This window comes from Vicugna pacos, chromosome 7 (genome assembly GCF_048564905.1).
Source record: "Vicugna pacos chromosome 7, VicPac4, whole genome shotgun sequence".
In the NCBI taxonomy this organism is placed as follows: domain Eukaryota; kingdom Metazoa; phylum Chordata; class Mammalia; order Artiodactyla; family Camelidae; genus Vicugna; species Vicugna pacos.
In genome coordinates this window covers 46,898,926-46,919,743 of record NC_132993.1, presented here as the reverse complement: position 1 = coordinate 46,919,743, position 20,818 = coordinate 46,898,926, and the positions used below count along the sequence as shown (strand labels likewise).

Genomic DNA, 20,818 nt, shown 5'->3' with positions numbered 1-20,818 from the left:
GTGGTCTTAAATCCACCTCTTCTCCTATATTTCTCCAGCCTCTCCCTATCCAAGTCTGCGTCACTCTTTCTGCGCTGGTGCTGTAATCTCCTACCACAAGGTCCCTTATCCCAGCTCCTCTCTAATATAGTCCAGCTTCGGCACAACTGCTAAATCATTAGCCTCAAACAATACACCAACAAGTGCCACGCTTTGACCTCTGTATCGTTATCAAGTCTGAACCCTCTGCTCATCACTGGAGGTCTTCCTTGAGCTCCCCAGCTTCCTCCTCAGCCCCAACTTCACACTGACATTCAACTTCAAAATATACTGTACCCAGCTCTGATCCAAACTTATTTCATTATTTTTCTCCTTGGACAGCTTGCTCTTCCATTTTTAACAAATATGTACTTAGCACCTATTACGTGCCTGGCACTGGGGTTATTACAGTGAACAAGACAGAGAAGCCCCTGATCTCGTCAAGTCCACACACTAGCTGGGGGACAGCTGACGGACAAGGACTACTGCTCCAACAAGTAACAGTAAGAAATACTATGATAAGAGTTTTTAAAAATACAATGAAATTAAAGATCATGATAAATGGGGAAATGACAGAAAACAACTGAGGGAGGTCACTGTGGAGAGGAGGACAGGGATGGTGTTTCTTTTAGCAGTGATATTGGGGCTGAGACCTGAGGGTTAGACAAGAGCCACCCGTGGCAGGTGAGGGGACACCAGACAAGCCTGGAGAGAGCATAGACCACAGTCAATTCAGATTTTTGACTAAGAACATGGGGAAGCACTGAGGAATTTTAAATCAGGAACTGCATGGTTTGATGTCTATTTTCAAAAGTCCTTGTTGCCTGCTTAGTGGAGGATACTTAGGAGAAGCAGGAAACAGGGAGACCAGTTAGGAGGCCATTGCCATCATCTGGGTTAGAGATGACAATGGCAATGAGCTAGAAACATGGGGGATATGAGTTGTGTTTTTACGACAGAACAGACACAAGTTGCCAATGAACTGTATATGAGAGGCATGGGATTGTAGGGGCGGGGCAGGGAGATGAGAGAGAAGAAGCAATTGAGGTGACTCCTAAGAAAGTAAGTCACTGCTTGCACCCACCATGGCACCGTCCTCTCCATCAAAGGCAGGCCCCAAGCACACCAACCTCGCTGACAGGGAGGCCACCCACTGTACTTTTTGGACTCAGTTTGTACTATTTTGTGTATTTTTTAAATACTATGCTCTCTGCTCTGTATTTTTAAAAATATCATTTCATGTACCTTTTGCTTTTAAATGCCTTTTATGCCCACAGTGAGGTACTTACCAAAAATGCCATGCCTGCAGTGTGAGCTCTGTAAAAATCAACTGAGATGAACAATGTCTTCCCAAGTGACCAAAATGGCACAACTTGACTACACCTACGTTTATGAGCTATGTCTTTTATAACCATTTATGAAAAAAAGAGGGGAGGGAAATTCTTCTGTGAAACTTCATGGCTGAACTGGGATAACTCCTACCAGCTGAACACCTAAAGGCAGAGGAAGTGGGCAGAAGCTTTTCTTCTATTTTCAGCAAGAAAGTTCTATTCACACTGGTTCAAAGGGGGTCCTCTGCTGTTACTGTTGCCCGATTAGGAGGAAACTTAAGAATAAAGAAAAAGCATTCATGTTTTCTCTGAAACTCTAGAGGCAAAAATGCAAAGGGAAAATAAAATACAAAACAAACCCCAAAATTCCACTTAAAAATGCAATGGGCTGTAGAAGTAAGGGACTCCACTAGCCCTCTGAAATAATACGAGAAGTCTTTCCTCATCCTGCAATGGAAAGAATTTTCCTAGAGGGCAATCTGATAATGTACCGGTGTGGAACAGCTTCGCCCCCATGAAGTACCAATCATACCTTGGCACTTAATTTATGCTTTATTTGAATTTTTGCTCTTTAAATAAAGTCTTGGTTTTGAAGAAAATAAAGAAAATTAAATTGTGGAATATTGTTGCCAACTAAACTCATGTTTTTGTTTTTAAAACAACAATGTTTTGATGTCTAGGCATTTCTTTTTCTCACCTTATTATGCTGCAGCAAAGCACATACCGGACAATGAATAACAATCTCATGATTGAGAGTTAACACTATTCTTTGAGATTGAGACATAAGGCTTAGTACATGCAAATAGAACCAAAAGAAGAAGAGATTAGCTTGAAAGCTCCCTTGGGATAAAAATTTCGTTCTATATTTCTATTCCTCCACAACAATGCTACATTTCTTATCACATCTTTGAAGACCTCAAAATTGGTTGCCCAGAGTTACACTTTGCTCATCAGAGTGAGAATCAGAGACATAAGTGAGTTAAAGGGACGTGACAAAGGTAGCTCAGCACCGGGCACAACGAAGAGACGCTCAAGTTCTCGTAGACTCTCACCCTCAGCACACTGACAATGAGGGAAAGAGCGTGCTCTCCTACAACAGAGAACATTATTTTCTTCGAAATCCTGAAAAAATGTGATTCTAAGAATGCATTTTAGCCAGGGGTTCACTTGGGGGAAAAAAACTTCATCTTGGACATCTGAGGGTTTATAGTCATCCCATGAAGTCACATGTCTGACACAGTTAGCCACCTAAAAGAGAATGCTTTACTGATCCTTTAAAATGAAGATTAACGCCAAGGAATACGTAAGGAGGCAACTGTTCATGCCTCCTCGTGGCACAGCTCCTGTGGTCGAACAAGGAGGAAGCAGTTATTCAGATTTCTGAGCTGAATTCTTTTATCTGATCAGAGTAAGAATATGCTGGGGGAAATTTTCCTATGCAAATATTGATTCTGGGATAGTTCCCTCCAGCGGAACACAGACAGAGGAATGACAGCTTCTGGGACCGAGGGAGGCTCGAAGCCTCATTCTCTGCCAACACAAACCACCCCCTTATCTCTCAACACACAGAGTCCAAAAGCAAGAAAAGGCCCTTGAAAATATGAACCACAACAAAAGTTACAGCACAAGATCTGAAGCATATACTTTGAAAAATAAACATGAGAGTCCACAGGAGAACAAAGCCTATATGTGGATTAATTAGCACTAATTCACAAAAGGATACTTAGTTTAATTGTGTCTATTTGTAAGTTAGCCAAGAGCAATTCAAGAGGAGTTACTGCTGACAGCCTCCAAGGGCTCCAGGGCTTGCCCAGATGTCACTTTCTTGCTGCCTTGGGGACAACAGGTTCTTCTTCCCTATGACTTACTGGGATGGTTGCTAAGAAAACTCTCCTAATAATTCTATTAATATTATTATTTAAACACAAAGGGGATTCATGTTCTTTCAAAATGATGCTTTAATTTCTGATCAGTTCTGTAAAGGTGAAAGCCAAACCAACAGGCCATTAAATGACTGTAATGCACTAGGTGAGTATAGCCAAGAGTGTCTTCTTTAAAAATCAGCCAAACTATTTTTTTTTTAAATTTACAAATCAACCAAAAATCTTACTACAGACAGAAATTTAGCATTTCAAGTCCCAAAGTGAGAAATCTGCAAATACAGTTAAGAAAAGTAATTTGTTGACTTCTTTGCCAAGAATTAAAGTTTTGGCAATCATAATGTAATCTTTCACCTCTTCAGTATTTTTACAGAGTGAAAGCTATTTCACAGAGGGTCTCATTTGATGTTCGCACAACCTGAAGAGCTGGGCGTGAAAAATTTCATAGATGAGGTTAGGTCACCTGTCCCAGTCCTCCCCTGAAAAAATGTATTTATCTGAGGCAGTTCAAGTTGCCCTCAGTCAAAGGCAGAGCAGGGCAGGCTGGTCCACCCGCACATCTGCAAATCCACTCCTTTGGCTCCTGACCAATATTTGTTTTCATTTCTTTTCTTTTTTAATGAAATAGAATCGAATACAGTAGAAAGAACAGGGGAAAAAAAAAAAACCCTAAAGGTCAAAATGCATTCCAATTAGTAAAATTAAGTATTTTTTACAAATGTGAATTAGATACATACCCGGTAAGGCTCTTTTCTGTGTCCTGTGGGTTGTGTTAGGAAAACACTGACGTGTCTCCAGGCCACAGGATGCAGAACCCAGTTCCTCATTATCCAAATAACCAGCTATTTTTTGGTACCATTTCTGGACAAGGGTCATAATATTTACTTGAGGAGCCCCCTCAATGAGAGGCTACGACCACATTCGACAGGGAGTGCCTTCCCCACGAGAGGGCACGGAAATGAGCTTCCAGCAAGAAATGCTGACAGAGTATTTTCACTTTTAGTTACCAGCACATAATCACGGCTGCTTCCAAGTGCTCAAAATTTTCCTATCCTTTAAAAAGTAAGGGGAAAAGCAGTTGCAAGCTTCACACCTCATCACTGTGGTTTTTTAGTATTAAAATTTGAAAAATAATAGTCAGCAGTCACCACCAAGTGATGTTATATAGTATTTTTTTACTTTTTAATGTTTTATTTATTTTTCCAGTTTAATTGAAAATAACTGACACACATCACTATATAAGTTTAAGGGGTACAAGCATGATGTTCTGATTTACAAATACTGTAAAATGATTACCACAACTGGTTCAGCTAACATTCATCTTCTCATACAGATATAGCAAAAAGAAAAAAAAGAAAAAAGGAAAATGTTTCTCATGTGATGAGAATTGTTAGGATTTACTCTCTTAACAGCTTTCCTATATACCATACAGCAGCACGAGCTATAGTCATCACACTGTACATTACACCCTTAGTATTTATCTTCTAACTGGAAGTTTGCATCTTTTGTCCACTTTCCTTCACTTCCCCCTCCTCCCACACTCTGCCTCTGGTAACCTCAAGTCTGATCTCTTTTTCCATGAGTTTGGTTCTTTCCTTTACCCACTCATCCATTGATGAATGCTTAGGTTGCTTCCATGTCTTGGCTATTGTAAATAATGCTGCTGTCAACATAGGACACAGGTGGGTGTGCAGTTATCTTTCTGAGTTAGTGTTTTCATTTCTTTTAGATATGCTTCTAGAAGTGCAATTTCTGGATCACATGGCAGGTCTATTTCTAATTTTTTAAGGATTTTCCAGACTGTTTCCCATAACGGCTGCACCAATTTATATTCCCACCACACCACCATATTATCATCTGGCCCATCCAGTGCCATTTGAACTTCTCATTGGAAGCTGACCAATGACCACTACATCTCTGTCCCAGTCTGTTCAGACTGTCAGCTGAACTTGAGACTGTTGTTTTAAAACTCTCTTTTCTGGGTTCTTATCATCTTGAAACTCTCTAAAAATGCAAGTTTCCTGCAGGCTCTCTTTTCTCTTTGCCTCCTTCCTCCGTGATCTTATCTGTTCCTATGGTTTCAACTTTCACTGTTACGCGGGTTATTCCCAAATCTGTGTCTCCATCTCTGCCCTCCTCTCTGAGTTCTAGGCCCACATCTCCAGTTACACGCTGAGCATATTCATTTCACAGGCCATCATGTGTCTGCTCCATATGAGCTGCTGGGATAGGTGTGGTGGCACAGCCTCTGCCCTCAAAAACGAGTCATCAATTTAATAGGACACGAGGACACAAAGGTCTGAAATTGCATGCATCACACTCACTGTATTACATGAGCCTATTTCTGTTCCTGGGGTCTGTATTTTCAGTTCATATCACCACCAGGCATCTTCATGCTCTTCCTTCCCTGCCATCCTCACATCCCTCTCTCACTAAATTCTGCCACTTCTTCCTCCCTGGCAGTGTCATAGCTCATGACCCCACCACCTCTCACTGGGGCCACTGCTCCAGCCTCTCAGCCAGCCTCTCCCTTGATTCAGCCTCCACCCAGCTGCCTGAGGTCCATTTCCAAAACATGAGTCTGATCATGCCATGCCTCGCCATCCCTCCAGCCTTTTAGACTCCTGCCTCTAGCCACTTGGAGAACATGACAGTCACACAAGGAGCTCGATACCAATTCAGGCTCCACAGCCCCATCCCTGCATCCTGGATGCAGTAAGGCTCAGCCCAGGGATGTGCAGGCTTGAGAGCTTTGACACCTGTGCTCCCTCCTCTGCTAAACACTGGCCAACATCCAGGCTAAAGCCTCAACTTTGCCTTGAAGGCCAGGCATTTGGGTCTCACACTCTCCTAGGTGCACCTCCCACATTTGTTTCTCGCCTGGAATGCCCTTGTCTCCACCTTCACTCACCAGGTGAAGTTCTTACCCACCTTGCTCTCCAGCTCCAACACCTAGTGAGAACCCTTCCGAGTCCTCACCACCTGCACCCCTGTCCCTCAACAAAATAATGAATCCTTTCCACTTGGAAACTTGGAAACAAAGCTCTTTTTCTACACAACTACAGTTTTTCATCTCGGTGTTTTACAACTACCAACACAAACGCCTGTCTTTACTAATCTCCATCACGAGCTCCTCAAGGGGGAGAGAATAACTTCCAGAAGTAGCGCCGCTGAGTACTGGTCTCTTGAACTGAACGAAGGTGACCAATTCAGAAACCATTAAATAGATGCAAACAGAATCAAGTGTCACACCCCGTCTGAGGGAGAGGGAAAGATTACAAAAGAGACTTCGAGGGAAAGGGAGATTCTGACAGGTGAAAGAGGTGGAGAGGAAAGGCAGTCGAGGTGAGGTTCTGGCATACACAGAGGTAACAGGGAGAAAAGCACAGGATCCGATGCAGGACCAGTGAACAGCAGACCGTTGGAGCAAACCACAAAACAAGGCTGGAAGAGTGAGTTGGGCTTAGATGTTAGGCTGAGAAACGTGGAGGTCATTTAGTAGCAAGTGAGGTGATGTGGGCAAAAGAAGTATCGCCGTCAGCAGGCTGGATATATACAGCTCCTGGGCTTTCCTGTGTTCTAGACACAGGCTCTTAATGCGGATTATCCCACTCAGTCTTCCTCACATCCCTCTGGTAGAGGTGCAGGCAAGGCTGGACTGAAGTATGTGGCCACTGTGGGCAGGTTAATAATTTACTACCTCTTTATGCCGACATTTGTTAAATATCTGTGTAGTATTTTCTTAGCAGGGCTAGTGAGAAACAATTTCTCTTAATTAAAGGTGAGCATACTTCTTGGAACTCAGCAATTTACATCTTCTGAACTGTCCTGTTTGGTCATTTTCTGACACTCTTAATTTTTTTTCCCACTTACTATTTTCCCAACACACTTAGTAAGGAAAGAGGTAAATTTTGTACATGCATTAAAATCATGTTCCCCAAACCCAGCAAGACTCCACACATGAAGCTAGCAAGTCTCCAGGTTGGTGGGCCGCCTTGGTTCGCCTTCGGCAACGTGTTGATTTTCACTGACAAAGAGACGTAAGCAATATTCAGACCCAGCAAAGAGCATTAACAAATTTCCAGTAGATACGACCAATTTCCTTGGCCAAAGCAGAATCCTCTTACATTCTAACAGTTACTCAATTCACTTCATACAGAAATCTGAATTTAATGATAGCATATCTGTTACCCCAGTGATGTTATAGAGCAGGTATACGGTAGGCTTTCTCCTTAATCAGATTCCAAGTGCTGTTGTGATTATTCTCATTTCACAGATGACAAAACTGAGGCTGAGAGATGCTAAATAGCTTGCCCAGAATTACACAGGAAATCAGGGGAGGAGAGAGTCAAGTATCCAAGTATGACTCTTTATCTGCTCCAATATGCTATAAAAATTTGAATTGCTTAAAACACATTGAGCAGGAGTGAGACTGAGACACAGAAAACAGGAGGTTTACTGCAAACAATCTTCAATTTCCTACTAGGACTTCAGTCTCTTTGAAAATTAGACATAATAACATATTTATTTTTAAGCGCTGCTACACAGCCCCTCCCCACCAACTCTCAGCATGCCTCTCCATTCGCGGATTTATACAGAGCAGGTAATAAATGTTTGCTGCATGCAAGAAATGTATTACTTTTACCACCATCTGAATACAGGTGTGCTGATATTCTTGAAATTCACAGCACTCAGACAACATAATAAATCTATAGTGCGGAGGCCAAAATCAGAGGTAGTTGAAAAACTGCCATCTCCCCTACCAAATGTTCCACGCTCCGCACACTTGGCTGGAGGTGGCTCAAGCCACCCCTGGACACTGGGCTGCTTCCCTGCCACCTTACTGACTGCATGATTTATCCCTACCCTCAGGCACAGAGGATTCCATTTCAATTCTTATGCCTTTCTTTGCCTTGTAGTCCAGTGGACTCTTCAAACTTCCTTTCTTCCACTTCTTAATAGTTTTTTACCTATTAGGTATCTTCTCTGGAGTCACATTTAATACATGTCCAGTCAGTGAAAAAGTTATTCAACAGAGAAAAATGATGATGTCACCAGAGCAAAGTGTATCCTCTAATTAGAGCATAAACATTTGCTCCCCTGGGGACGGTAAAAAGGAGCTCATCAGTACTTGAGCCCAGTAGCCTGTCCGGCTGCCCTTCTTATGAGGAAATGTATCTAAAATAAACAAGTCTCCTTTTAATGCAAAGATTGCTTGTGCACAATCCAACTAAAATAACACCTCAATGAAACACAACTGAGTTAAACTTAGCAACAATTTTCTTCCAACATTCTTCTCAGGAGGCAGAAAGGCTCTCATTTTTCGAGTGCCCTTCAAGGATTGTGTTTCTGGTGACAGGATAGGTTCAGATATGAGCAGCGATGATGTTCATTCATTAAAAACGATCCCAGCACACTCCACTACTCTTTTACAACAGTTTCAATCACGAATTAAAAATTTAAAAGATTATCTCAGGGAGTAAGAGAAAAGTGATTTCTGAGCCTAACTATGTGCCGGTGGGAAGCTTCGTGCTTTATGCCATCTAATGCCTTCTTACCCACAAGAGCCCCAGAAGCATGTGCCATTTGCTCCATTTCACAAAACGAGGAAACGTGTGTCTGGAAGCCACGACGCCACAGTAAGTGGCTAAGCAGAATCGAACCTGAGTCTCTTAACTGGCTTTTCAGAATTACAAAATTCTGCCTCAGGGACTGTAAACCAGAAAGCACAACAGGTCAACGCTACATGGATACGCTTATTAACTAAGGTTTTATAACAGATGAGGAATCTACATTTCAAAAATAATGTTGACTACTACTTTCTGCTACTCATATGATGCTCATTCTTTTTGTCGTTGTTGTTTCTGAATTGCCCACAACTCTATTACTGAATCTTCCCACTGACATTACAATGAAATTTTAAAACATTGGGAGAAACCACCAAGAATCCTTTAAAAATCCTTCTGTTTGCAAATACAAGCAAAGACACCCAACAGTCCAATCAAAATCGATCAGTCAATGGCAAGGAGGTTGGGGGAGGGCAGAAAAGAAGATTTGAAAATTTTCCTTAACCTTCATCAAAAGCTATTCCTGCTAGAATTTAAAGAAGGTTTTAAAATTACACATTTGGGAAAAAAATAGGGCATCATTCCTACAATATTTCTAGTAAATGACCTTTTGTCAAGTTACATCAACTCACCAACCTTCAGCTTCTTTAACCATGACCCCACAGGGTGGGCGTGTGGAAGAAAGAATGGGTGTCAAGTGCTTTAATTAAGGGCAGCTACTTTATGCTACAAAACATGCAATGGGATTTTTCTCTTGCATTTTCATCTGTAAATGGGACCTTTTTTCCTAATTAGACCCACTTGTGCCTGAGGAAGAGTGGAAGATAAGGGGCAGAAAAACAAAGCCAGTGATATTTGTATTCTGACGTTCAAGGTAGAATTTTGTAGCAAGACAACAGACTTGCAAAGGCAAAATCCATAGAGAATGTCCCCTTCCTTTGCACAAGAGCCAACTCTGAAAGTGTCAGATCTCAGCTCTCTCTCTTTCCTGAAATGGCTAAGCCACAGGTTTGTGCCTCTCAGGGAGGTGGTCAGGAAGTCATGGGCTAGAAAAGCTCCAGGCTGCCCCCGTGTTGCTGCAAGGAGACTGCGGGGAGGAGCAGGGGAAAGAGGCAGAAAAGATGGAAAGTCAGAGCAGTGGGTCTGATTCCCCAAGAGGGTCTTGGGCTCTGCATCGGAGGTCGGTAGATGGTTGAGGGGACACTGAGGACAGGGCTGCTGGTTTACACACAGATGGGGCTATGTATGACACATAGAGAAGACTGCTTTAAAGTCTACCCACAGCCCCACGTGGGAGCCGGCAAACTCACAGTGGATCCGCAGTGAGCACCGTAAGGTTGGGGCAGACAAGGGGCAGAGCATCTTTTTCTAAGTTGCTCTTCTTTCCCTGGCCGGGAAGTCTGCAAGGACTCAGAAGTTTCTTCATGCCCTGGAGAACAGACGCCTGCAATGGAGCCGGTCCTCACGAAGGGCCAGGGGCTGGATAGAGTACATAGCAGGGAAGCGGTGGGGTTACAGCTCCAGCAAGAGGTGATACGGGGCTGGACAGCCAGGAAGATCCAGACACTGACTCAGCCAAATGGGCCCCTGACCGCCACTGCAAATCCCACAGGGCAGCAGCCACTGGCACAGGCACTTCTGCAGATACCAGAGGAGGCCACAGGCACTGTGGGGCTCCAACGACCCTCACACATCAAAAACTCAATGGTCTCGGAGTGGGGATTTAAACTAGGCCCAGGCAGGAGCAACATCCTGAACAAACCATTTATCACACACAAAAAAGGTTCAAATCAGAAACAGCTAAAATATTGCTCACTGCCAGTAGGCAGGACCAGAGCACAGCTGTTGAAAATAAAGAACAAAGCATTTCCCATCTACAATTCAGTGTAGTGAATAATTCTGAGAATCTGTTACAATGCCATTTTTAAGTATAAGTGTACGTGCTCTAATGGCTCATAAAATAATCTCGTAAGATTATCAGTTAAGAAAACCAAGCCAAGATATATGTGGAAAGAAAAAAAGTTTTAAGAGAGGCCTGGTTATCAGCCCAAACTATTTTTCACAACCATGTCGAAGGCAGTGAGCCACATTTCCTCTCAAAGAAAAGTATATGTATTTTGACTTTTCATATGAAATTGATAAAACTACAGGTTATTTTATGTGTCTGACTTTTCTCTTGAAATACCAAGGTAATGAAAAACTACACTAAAATAGGTCTTAGGCTAAATTCCATTAGAGGGGCCTGGACCACTGATATAAATGTAATCTTTTGATGAAACTGTCCACTTGGTTGTAAGACTAACCCTGGAATTAGTTGATTCATGTAGGCCTAACATTACCAGCAACATGAAGCAGGTTCAATAATTTGGATTTCGGTCCAAATGATAAGCGTGAATTCCACACCCACAGTTAGTTTCAGTGATGACTCGGAGAGGGCTGGAGGGTCTGAGGTGCCCAGACTCGAAGCCTACAGCCTAGGTGTGCTGCTCGAACACCATGAGACCAGATGATGGAGTCTGCTCCTTCCCAGACCAGACAAGGTAGACACTCCCCAGGGGCCGCAATCTCTGGGACAATGCCCTCCCCACCCACCTCCACTGTCAACAAAAGGGGTTCTCAGCCAGGGCCTACGGACAATCTCCAATCTTCGCTAATGTCCCCCCTTGCCCTCAAAGTTGGAAATCTGTTTTCTTACTAATATGTGATAAATTAGGGTTGGCTCTGTAAGGCCTCCCCTCAGACAAGAGGAAAAGAACCTTTGCTTAGCTCTACCTTTAAAACTATGATATAGAATGGGCCTTTTAAAACACATGAAAACAAAACTAAAAATCAAAATGAAATAAATTGGAACATAAAAAACTAAGATAGCAGTTGTATCTCTCATGGTTTTCTCTCTGTTGCAGTTAGAGTGGAGGAAAATGGGCAGCATTTCTAAAAACTTCCATCTGTTCCTAAGGGTACAAGGATAACTTCAATTTCAAATTTCTCATAGTCATTTTTCTACCAGAAAACAATACCATGAGAAGGTGTAAATTTCCTCCATTGATTTTAATGTCTTAAAGTGAATGCTTCGTTTTTATTAAACATTTGCATTTTTAATAGATAGAAGTTTGTCCCTTTTTGGCAAAAGAAGAACCAGACAATCCCCTCAGTTCTGCTGACTTGGGATCTGCCCTTAACTTATAAAGACATGCCTTTGGTTCAGTTGCATTTATTTAAAGCAAAGGTTAAACTCACCTCCCCCTTAAACCAGTGCAAACCACCACCCCTCAAAGTCTTCCTTATAAGTTTGGTATAGAAAATTCAGTGAGAATGTTTGCTTATTCCTGAGTCTGCCTACCAAATAAAGCTTGGTAATAATTCTCTTCACTTGCAAAGGTTTTATTGCTAATGCCATGAGAGCTTTTAATTCTGTTCCCATTCTCATGACAAAATTTCACTCAGGTCGAGAAATACTGAAAAGTTGGGCAGCTGTCCAACAAATGAGTTAGTAGTAAAGTATAAATAACATTTTGATTCCCTCTATCGTACTTGGTTCATTAGACCAACACCCTTCATAAAACACCAGCTCACTCTCTGAGACTGCAGATCACACAGACTATGTAATGTGTCTGTCAAAGCATGGCATCTAAATCACCTGGGAGAGAAGGCTGGTTAAAAATTCAGATACCAGGGCCTCCATCCAAACTTAATTGGAGTGGGAGTGGGGGGCGGCAGGGCAGGAATTAGCACTACCGTTAACAAGCGCTGCAGGCCACTGCTAGGGGAGTACCAAACCAGATAATGGTAACGTGGACTTTAATAAAAGAGAAATGAGTTTGAACTGAAAAAAAAATTTTTAATTTGAGGACCCCTGCTTTAGAAAAACAGAATTTTTAGTTAAGGAGGAATTTTGATGCAGCTGTTCAGAAAGAAACACGTAGGGTTTTGTTGTTGTTGTTTTTTTAAGTTATCTATCTATCTCTGCTTCCTCATCTCCAACCAAAAAGACTTAGGTCCAAATGTATTGCCGAAGCTGAACCTGTACCTTGTAAGCCTTCACTGACTCCAGGGTCAAAATTTCTGTCACCAATCTCATTCCAAAAACAGATCTCAATCACATCAGTAGTATTAAAATGCAGGATTTTTATAACCTATCTGCAAATTGCAAAAAGTGAGAACCACAATTTATCTAGCCACTCACAAAGACAATGTCTGGTTTAGAAATTCTCAAATGTTAAGTATTCATGTGTTGTATAAATGGAAACAATAGTACATGAAGTAAATCTCACTTTTATCGCAACAGCATCTCTTTTTCTGGCAGAATTCAGCTGAATCAAATTGGGTGCTCTGCGTTATGCACATCATTTAACTTATATTCACACGCACTGTGCCCGTGTCATTTTCAGTTTTACCGAGGACTGCTCCATTTTCATGGCTGTTTACACAACCAGACTTTTAATGTGATGAATGATGGACAATAGCTGGGTCATGTGGCCGAGACAAAGATCTCCCTTGATAGCTTACTTGTCAACACCAATGACAGCAGAAAATGTTCCGAGTGGGAGAAGAAAGAAGGCCTTCTGTAGATCTTCACCAAGGAAAATGTCAAAAAATGAGAAAAAAGCTTGGAAAACAAATTAAATTACCAGCCATTATTATTCGTACATTATTATTGAATAGACATCAACATATACCAAGAGAAGTAATGTTGCCTAGTACCTAGTACTTAGGACACGAGCTGCAGGCCCAGCATGGCTCCCCCAGCATCAACCAAGCCCAACCTCTTCCCTTCATAAAAAAGAGAAACTGAGGCTGAGGGAAGCCTGCGACTGTCAGAGCCAACACTGGCCAGTGTAAGAGTCCAATTTCCTGACTACATGCTCAGGATTGCTGGGTTTTGTTAGCAGACTGTTTACCAGACTACAGAATTTCATAATTTCATAAAAACAGCATATAGCAAGGATTCTTCTTAAGGAATATTTTAGTTCATAAGAGATAACTTTAGCTATGAATACAGCTTTCCATTTAATTATCTAATCGTCTTTTTCTTTTACTATTTCCTTAACTAGTCAAATACTTAATATTTTAATACATCTATAAACTGCTTTTATTTTGTACTTTAGGGGTATACAGAAAAGCAGTTACAGTATTACAAATTGCAAAAATGGATTACAGGTCAACCCCCCTTCCTGCCCTCATCCAGGCTCCACCCCGACAAATGTAAACTTTTATTCAAACACACAGAATTAGTCAGATGCAGGACTTTAAGTGGATGCACATCCTTTTCGGGCACTTTGTAATGAGCATACTAGCCTCTGGGGCTGGCCTCTGGACGCAGGATGGGATATATCATATGTTCCTCTGGGAAGCAGCTTCCAAACCCCAGAAGACCAGGAACAAAGGAGCTGGCAGGCTTGGGAGAAGCTACCCAGTCAACAGTGTATTAAAGACACCCATCAGTTGCTGCCATCAGCTAATTAGCTCAACTAACGCAAAACCTAAATCATTAAAGAAAGTGGCCCTGACGGCACTGTTGGGCTCGGACTTTGTGTCACTAACTCAGCAGGGTGGGAACAGGGTGGTTCCATAGAAAACAAAAAGCTGTCCACACTGGGGAACTGGAATGGGCTGGGACTTAATGTTTTCTGCGAGTCGAGCCCTGTCAGGAAGTTTTGCAGAGGGAGAAAGGGTACCAGGGAGACCCCTGTGTTTATGCTTTGAAATTTAAATCAATTTAAATATAAATTGCTCTCCTTCTTTTTGTCATTATGAGAAAGAAAGAAAATGTGGGTTTCAGATCTCTGGTGTGCAAATGGTCATTAACTTCCATTTGACCTTGGGTGTAGAACTAATATTGAATTTATGCACAGGATACACTCATTATACTCATCTAGTTTCCTCACAGAAAATATGTTCCCAGGAGCTGCAATGTTAGAAGCCTTTTTTCCAGCACTCAAATAGAAAACCTGAGTCTCCTTTTCATACCTCCTTCCTGCCTTGCACCCACCTCTCTGCTCCAAATCTCAGGAAACTGCTTCCCAAGGGTTGGCCACACTTATAAAACACAGGCAGTAAGGCAATAACATACTGTGATGACATAACTGAATATGCTATACATGAATGCTATGTATGCTGTAACTGAATGATGTAAAATCATTGTCCTGGACCACATGAGACTAGGGAGCATCAGTGCCAGTTCTGCTTCCCAGTATCTGATTCCCTAAAACAGGCACAAGCTCCCATTTAGAGCGATAAATACCCTTGTCTACGGAGCCTTATAAACATTACATACTGCCACTGATGCGCCCCTGCAGTGCGTTTTTTAAAACAAAAGCCTCTAAACCTTGCATTCTTGAATACACTCTGCTGTGGTTGTCATCATCACTCACCTCCTTCACAAATCTGTTCCATTTACTCTCTTAATGGACATGACCATGTGAAAGGATGAAAAAGAAAATCATCTCGCCTTGCTTTCTAATTTCCTAAATTCTAAGCAATCCTCAGGGTTAAGGAGTCCAACTCCCTGTACTTGTTACTCTTCAGACCTCTTGCTGTTCAGGAGAAATCAGGGTAAAGGGCTATTTTCTTTTATTGTATGTCACTGAATGGTTATTTATCATTTCGACTTAATAGCTCTAATTACAAAAGACAGTGTCACGGGATTTTTTTTTTTAAAAGGCAATTTTCCTGGTATCCCAGTGGGAGAGTTAAGAAAAATTCACAAAGCATCTGCTTCGTGCATTTTTAATTGTTCCTGGGTTTTACCAATGCTATTATTTTCCTGATTGTACGATTTTTACATTTTCAAATGTCCTTTAACTTTGCACTGCATTGAAAATTATGGTACCAAAACTCTTTTTATGGTTCTGTGCCCTTTAAAAAAAATAAAAGGAAGATACAACTGGCCACTGAACTGATCGCTGTTCAATAAGAACATGCACTGGTGGTGATGGGATGTGAATGTACGAAACCTGCCAGCAAGCAGGGACAGAAGAACAGTCTCTGGAAATGTCAGAACAAGGCATTATCACAGCACCAGAGAAGAGGAGAGATTTTACAAAGTTCAACAATCAGCGTGGTGTTAGGAGAAGCTTGCTCTTCTCCGGAAAACATCCTAGGATCATCAACCACTCGGGAAGACCAGAATGTGGTGTTGATTATTTTAGGGGAAAACACATGCTACTTCTTTCCTCTTGGTTGACAAATGCTAAATAGCATGGTCAATGGGGAAACAAGACAATCAGTGTGGGTCTGTGCTGACCACGAATGGGAGTGGTGGCCGCTGGCCTGAACACAGCATCCAGGAGGTGGCAAAGGAGAAGAAAAAGACAAAACACGAACTGTGTGGAAATATCACTTCTGAGGGAACAAGGCACACCTCTTGAAGACAGGCTAGTAAAGACTTGGGAAATTTTAAGTGGTTGAAAATGCCGCTAAAAATTAAGCATAATATCTTAATTACTTCAAATACAGCCAACAGGCTTCTGCCATTATAAACGAGTATTTTTTAGCTTGAACATTCATTGTTAGAGCACTCAGAGATTAGATGAAAAAAAACATTCAAGAGAAGATTACCACAGCTTTTAGTTTAAAGAGCATTTAAATTTTTCAATAACAAGTTAATCACAGGAAAGCAGAAAGGTAGGAGGAGTTTGAGATAATCTGAGCAATAACTGTACCAGCATTTAAGTCTATCTTAGTTGGCCCTTAATTTTATTATTTCTGTCTACTCTAAAATCTCATTTTTCATGTGTGCATTCACAGAAGGATAAAAGTCAAACACTGTGCTACCTTAAAAAAGAATCTGTCAACTAAAAATAAAAAGTAAAAAGTTAGAGGACCATAATAGCTGGAGCAACTCCATAGGCTTAAAGGTTATTTTTTTCTTCTAAATGTGCAAAAGGAAAAGCTTTTCTCTACTGTTGAAAATAATCAGTCAATCTATTCCATTTCTCATGACAATGTGACAGGAACGTCTTTCCTTTGGAAAGCTTCTGCCCTAAAGGAGAATAGGTCTCTTCAATTGTGTCAGACCTCAAACCTCACTGCAGAGCTTCCTGTCAGCACCGACTTGCCCCAGTCTCACAGACACATACTTAAGAAGGGGGCCTAAAACTGCTAGAGTTCATATAACCTGTTATTGGTGATCAGTGACTGTTACCAACAGTAGATCTTCTAAAGCTGGGAATTTAGCCAGGCTCCCAGGGTGATAAAAGGCCCTCAGCTTGTCTGATGGGTCCACCATGATTACCAGATCCGGGGCTTGCCTGCTTGAATGTTTTACACACACACACACAGTTCAATGCATGGCAAACAGTAGTAACCAGGTTGTTGAGATCACATACCCATTCAAAAGCCTATTTAAGTTTCAGTACGATTCAAAGATGATAAAACAACCAAGAGGATCTCTAAGGCTAGGAGAAATAATTTAATTCGAATGTAAAATGCCTTCCCTCTCATCCTTTCTGGCCTATCAAAACTAATAGTGGCTATAAAAAAACAAAAACTAAACGCAATAGGTGAAATCATTTCATACAATGTTATGTTATACACACACACACACACATATTAATACCCCCAAAGAAATAATAAAATATCTCAGTAGAAAAATAACATTTTAACCTGAATCTCTGGCTGATTTGTTTTAGAAAGAGGAAAAAATGCTGTTATTCTACTACTTGAAAAGTTTATGAGTTTTTACTCTATTCTTTCCCATTTCCAGGAATAATAATTCAAAAACGGGAACGCCATTTCTCAAACCACACCTTTACTCCCCATAATCCAGAAAAATCCTAACAAGGGAAGGGGCACAGTGTAGTTGGGGAAACCAGAGAATGGGTGTTGGGAAATCTGGGTTTGCGTTCTGGCAGGCAGACTTCTAGCCTGTGTGCTCTAGGGCACAACACTTCCTCTCTAAATCGTGAGACTGGGACAGTACAAACAGATCCTCCTGCAGTGAACACGTGGTGCTGGTGCTCCCCCAGCAGCCGTTCCCTCTTCCATTGGTTTTCTCAGGGGAGCACACCTGCCCCAGGCTCAGTGAGAGGGTCTCGTGGGGGGCTGACGGGACCGCTCTATCCTCCCCTCCACCCATGCCTCCTCTGCTCCAGAGATGCGCCATTCAGCCTTCCAAGGGGGTCCCCCTGTTGGATCTACCAAGAAAGAAGTTCTCTTCTTCTGCTGAGACTGATTAATTCCATAGATTTCCGGAGCCAAGAAACTCCCTTTGTGATTTTCAGTTTGTTTTTCTCTCACTTGTACCTAAAAGAGTCCTGAATAAAATATCCTCAAGGTTGTGACTCCATTAAAGATAGTGAAGGAAATTAATGAAAATATTCATTGTTATAATTAAATACTGGAGCTGGGGGGAATCTCTGAGGTTACCTGATTCTACACCAACCCCCTCATGACACAAATGGGAATCACTTTACTGAAGTCACAAAGGCATTTAATAGCATAAACAGAGCCTTTCTTTTCCAAACATCAACATCCTAGATACTCAGTTTTAAAACATTTAAGTAGGTATGGGCTCAGCAGAGAGTGAAATATAAAAACTGCCAAGGAGGTTTACCAATAATGAGATTTCTGCCTTTCCAGAAATAGAAGTCCATCATGGCACAAATTTCATATGATCTAAAGATAATGAGAACTAAATGTGCTTTGGCTGTGGATTCCCTTGAAAAGGGGAAGAAACATATCTCCCAAGGCTCTAATTGGGTAACAATTTACAGTAGAAGAAGCAGTCCAACAAAAAAGAAAGAAATGCAAGGATATCCGTGCTAATTTATTAAGATCTTGTGAAGCCTTAAGATGCTATTCACGTCCACTAAGGTTAGCATTTAGAGGTGAAAACTGTTTAAAGGCACATCCTAATGGCCTCTTAGAAAATTACAACAAAATTGATTTTTTCCTAAACTAGAGCCTTGAATCATTTATATAATGTATTGATTGGCAGTTACTTTTATTTCTGTTTGTATGGTGAGCTGAAACCAAAAACTTTTTCTTTACACTAATTTTCGTTTTAATAACCCTTCGCAGTGAGACATAAATCTGGCATGACCACCTGAGCCCTAATTAACAGTTTTCCGGCAAGACATAAGATATTAGGGTCATCAATTCCTTCTGTCAAGTTCCAGATGTGCCAACCATCATTTTAATACTTTTTTCATTAGAATTATTTTTTCTTCCTTTTTTTAAAAAAGACTCAGTTTTTAAAAACAACAATACACAGAAATTACCATTCTGCAGCTAAAATTCTATTTAATTAAGGCTGTGCTTAATAGTTCATTTTTTTAATCGCCTCCTAACTACACAGTCATACAGTTTCCTTCTTCAGACAGCCACTGACTTATTAATGTCTTTTTTTTTAAATTTATGAGACATACATTGTGATTTAAAAACAGCACAAACCGTATTTGTTCTTGCTCATTCATTGTATCCTCACGGCTTACAGTGTAGCTGGTATACAGTTGGTGCTCAATTAGAATTTGATAACGGAATGAATGAAGACAATACCTATGACTTAGGCTCTCATCTACCTTTGCCACTGTTACTTTTCGTCCACTCTCAATGCCAACTCAAGCAGCGGTGATGCGGGGTGAGCCAGGTAAGTATCTACATTTCTATATTTGGATTCTTCAAATATTATAATATCACCTTGTTGGTTATGTTTGCCCCTAGATTGTTTCTCAAATTTGTTGTGGTTTGAAGGATGTGGGACAGAAAGGTCTTTGTTTTTCCCTAAAACAATCTTCTTCACTTATATTACTTTTCTTATCAGAAAACACCCTCTGTTTTGTCAGGGACAAAATGAAAATGCCAACTATCACTGATCTTTTTCAATTTATATTGCAGGACCCTAGCTATTGTGAAAGTATGAGAGAGGAAAAAAAGAAGTTAAATGGATTAGTAAGATAGAAACAAAACAGCCACAACTGACAGATGCTCTATCTGCCCATATAGAAAATGCAAGGTAATTTTAAAACGAGCTATTGATACTCATTTGAGTTCAACACTTTTGCTAGGCACAGAGTCAAGAAACTCAATTCAGCAAAAAATAACCAATTAGAAAAGATAATAATAGACACAGATCTCAACAAACTGATTCTAATGTACGTATGGGGAGGGAAAAGACCTAGAATAGTCCACACAATGTTGAAGGTGAAAAACAAAGCTGGAGGACTGACTCTACCCAACATCAATACCCACTATAAAGCTGTAGTAATCTGGACTGTGTGGTATTGGTGAAAGAAAAACAAGTAGATCAATGGAACCCAATTAGAGAGCCCAGAAATAATCCCACAGAAATACAGTCAAGTGATCTCTGACAAAGGAGCAAAGACAATAAAATGGAACAGAGATAGTCAAGTCAACTTCACATCAACCTTTTACTTTGCATAAGCTAATGTGTGTGGGTCTTGCTTATGCTTCCTCATTTCCCTTCACCTCCAGAAATTCGAACTTCTTAGCCTGACAAAAACCTACCTCTTTTCATCTTGTTCATGTGGCTCCAGTCACACTCACCTCCTTGCTGCTCTTCAAACACACTTTGCACACCTCTGCACAAATGTTCTTGACTGGACACCCACAGGGCTCACCCCCTCACTGATCTCAAGTCTTTGCTCAAATGTGTCCTCTCAGCGGCCTTCCCATCCACTCTGTGTAAATTAGCAACCCCCTTCTCCAGCCCATCTGTATCCACTTGCTCTATTTTTCTCCAGCAACGACATACTATCAGTTTCCAGAACCAGCACCAGGTCTAGCACAATCTATTTCTAAGATCTGCCTTCTACAACCTTTATACCGATGTTCTCCCTCCATCTTTGCCTCCACCTGCGCAAATCTCCATCAGCTAATGCTGTTCTCTGAGGAGCCCTACTCACACTGCCTGGTCACTATTCAATACCCTGTGGGTTAAGATCGCTGTTCCCTGCATCCTCCTCTCCACACTTACAGCATCTAGTCTCTTCGTCCTCAACATCAGCCAGATCAACAAAAATACGGTATAAATGTAACAAGCTAATTCATACTAAGGTGTGTT

At 41.3% G+C, this 20,818-nt stretch overlaps 1 protein-coding gene across 4 annotated transcripts in view; it reads right to left on the bottom strand.

The window, feature by feature from the left end:
• Positions 1-20,818, bottom strand: part of RAPGEF5 (Rap guanine nucleotide exchange factor 5) — a 269,897-nt gene that overhangs the window by 106,161 nt on the left and 142,918 nt on the right. The window lies entirely within an intron of this gene.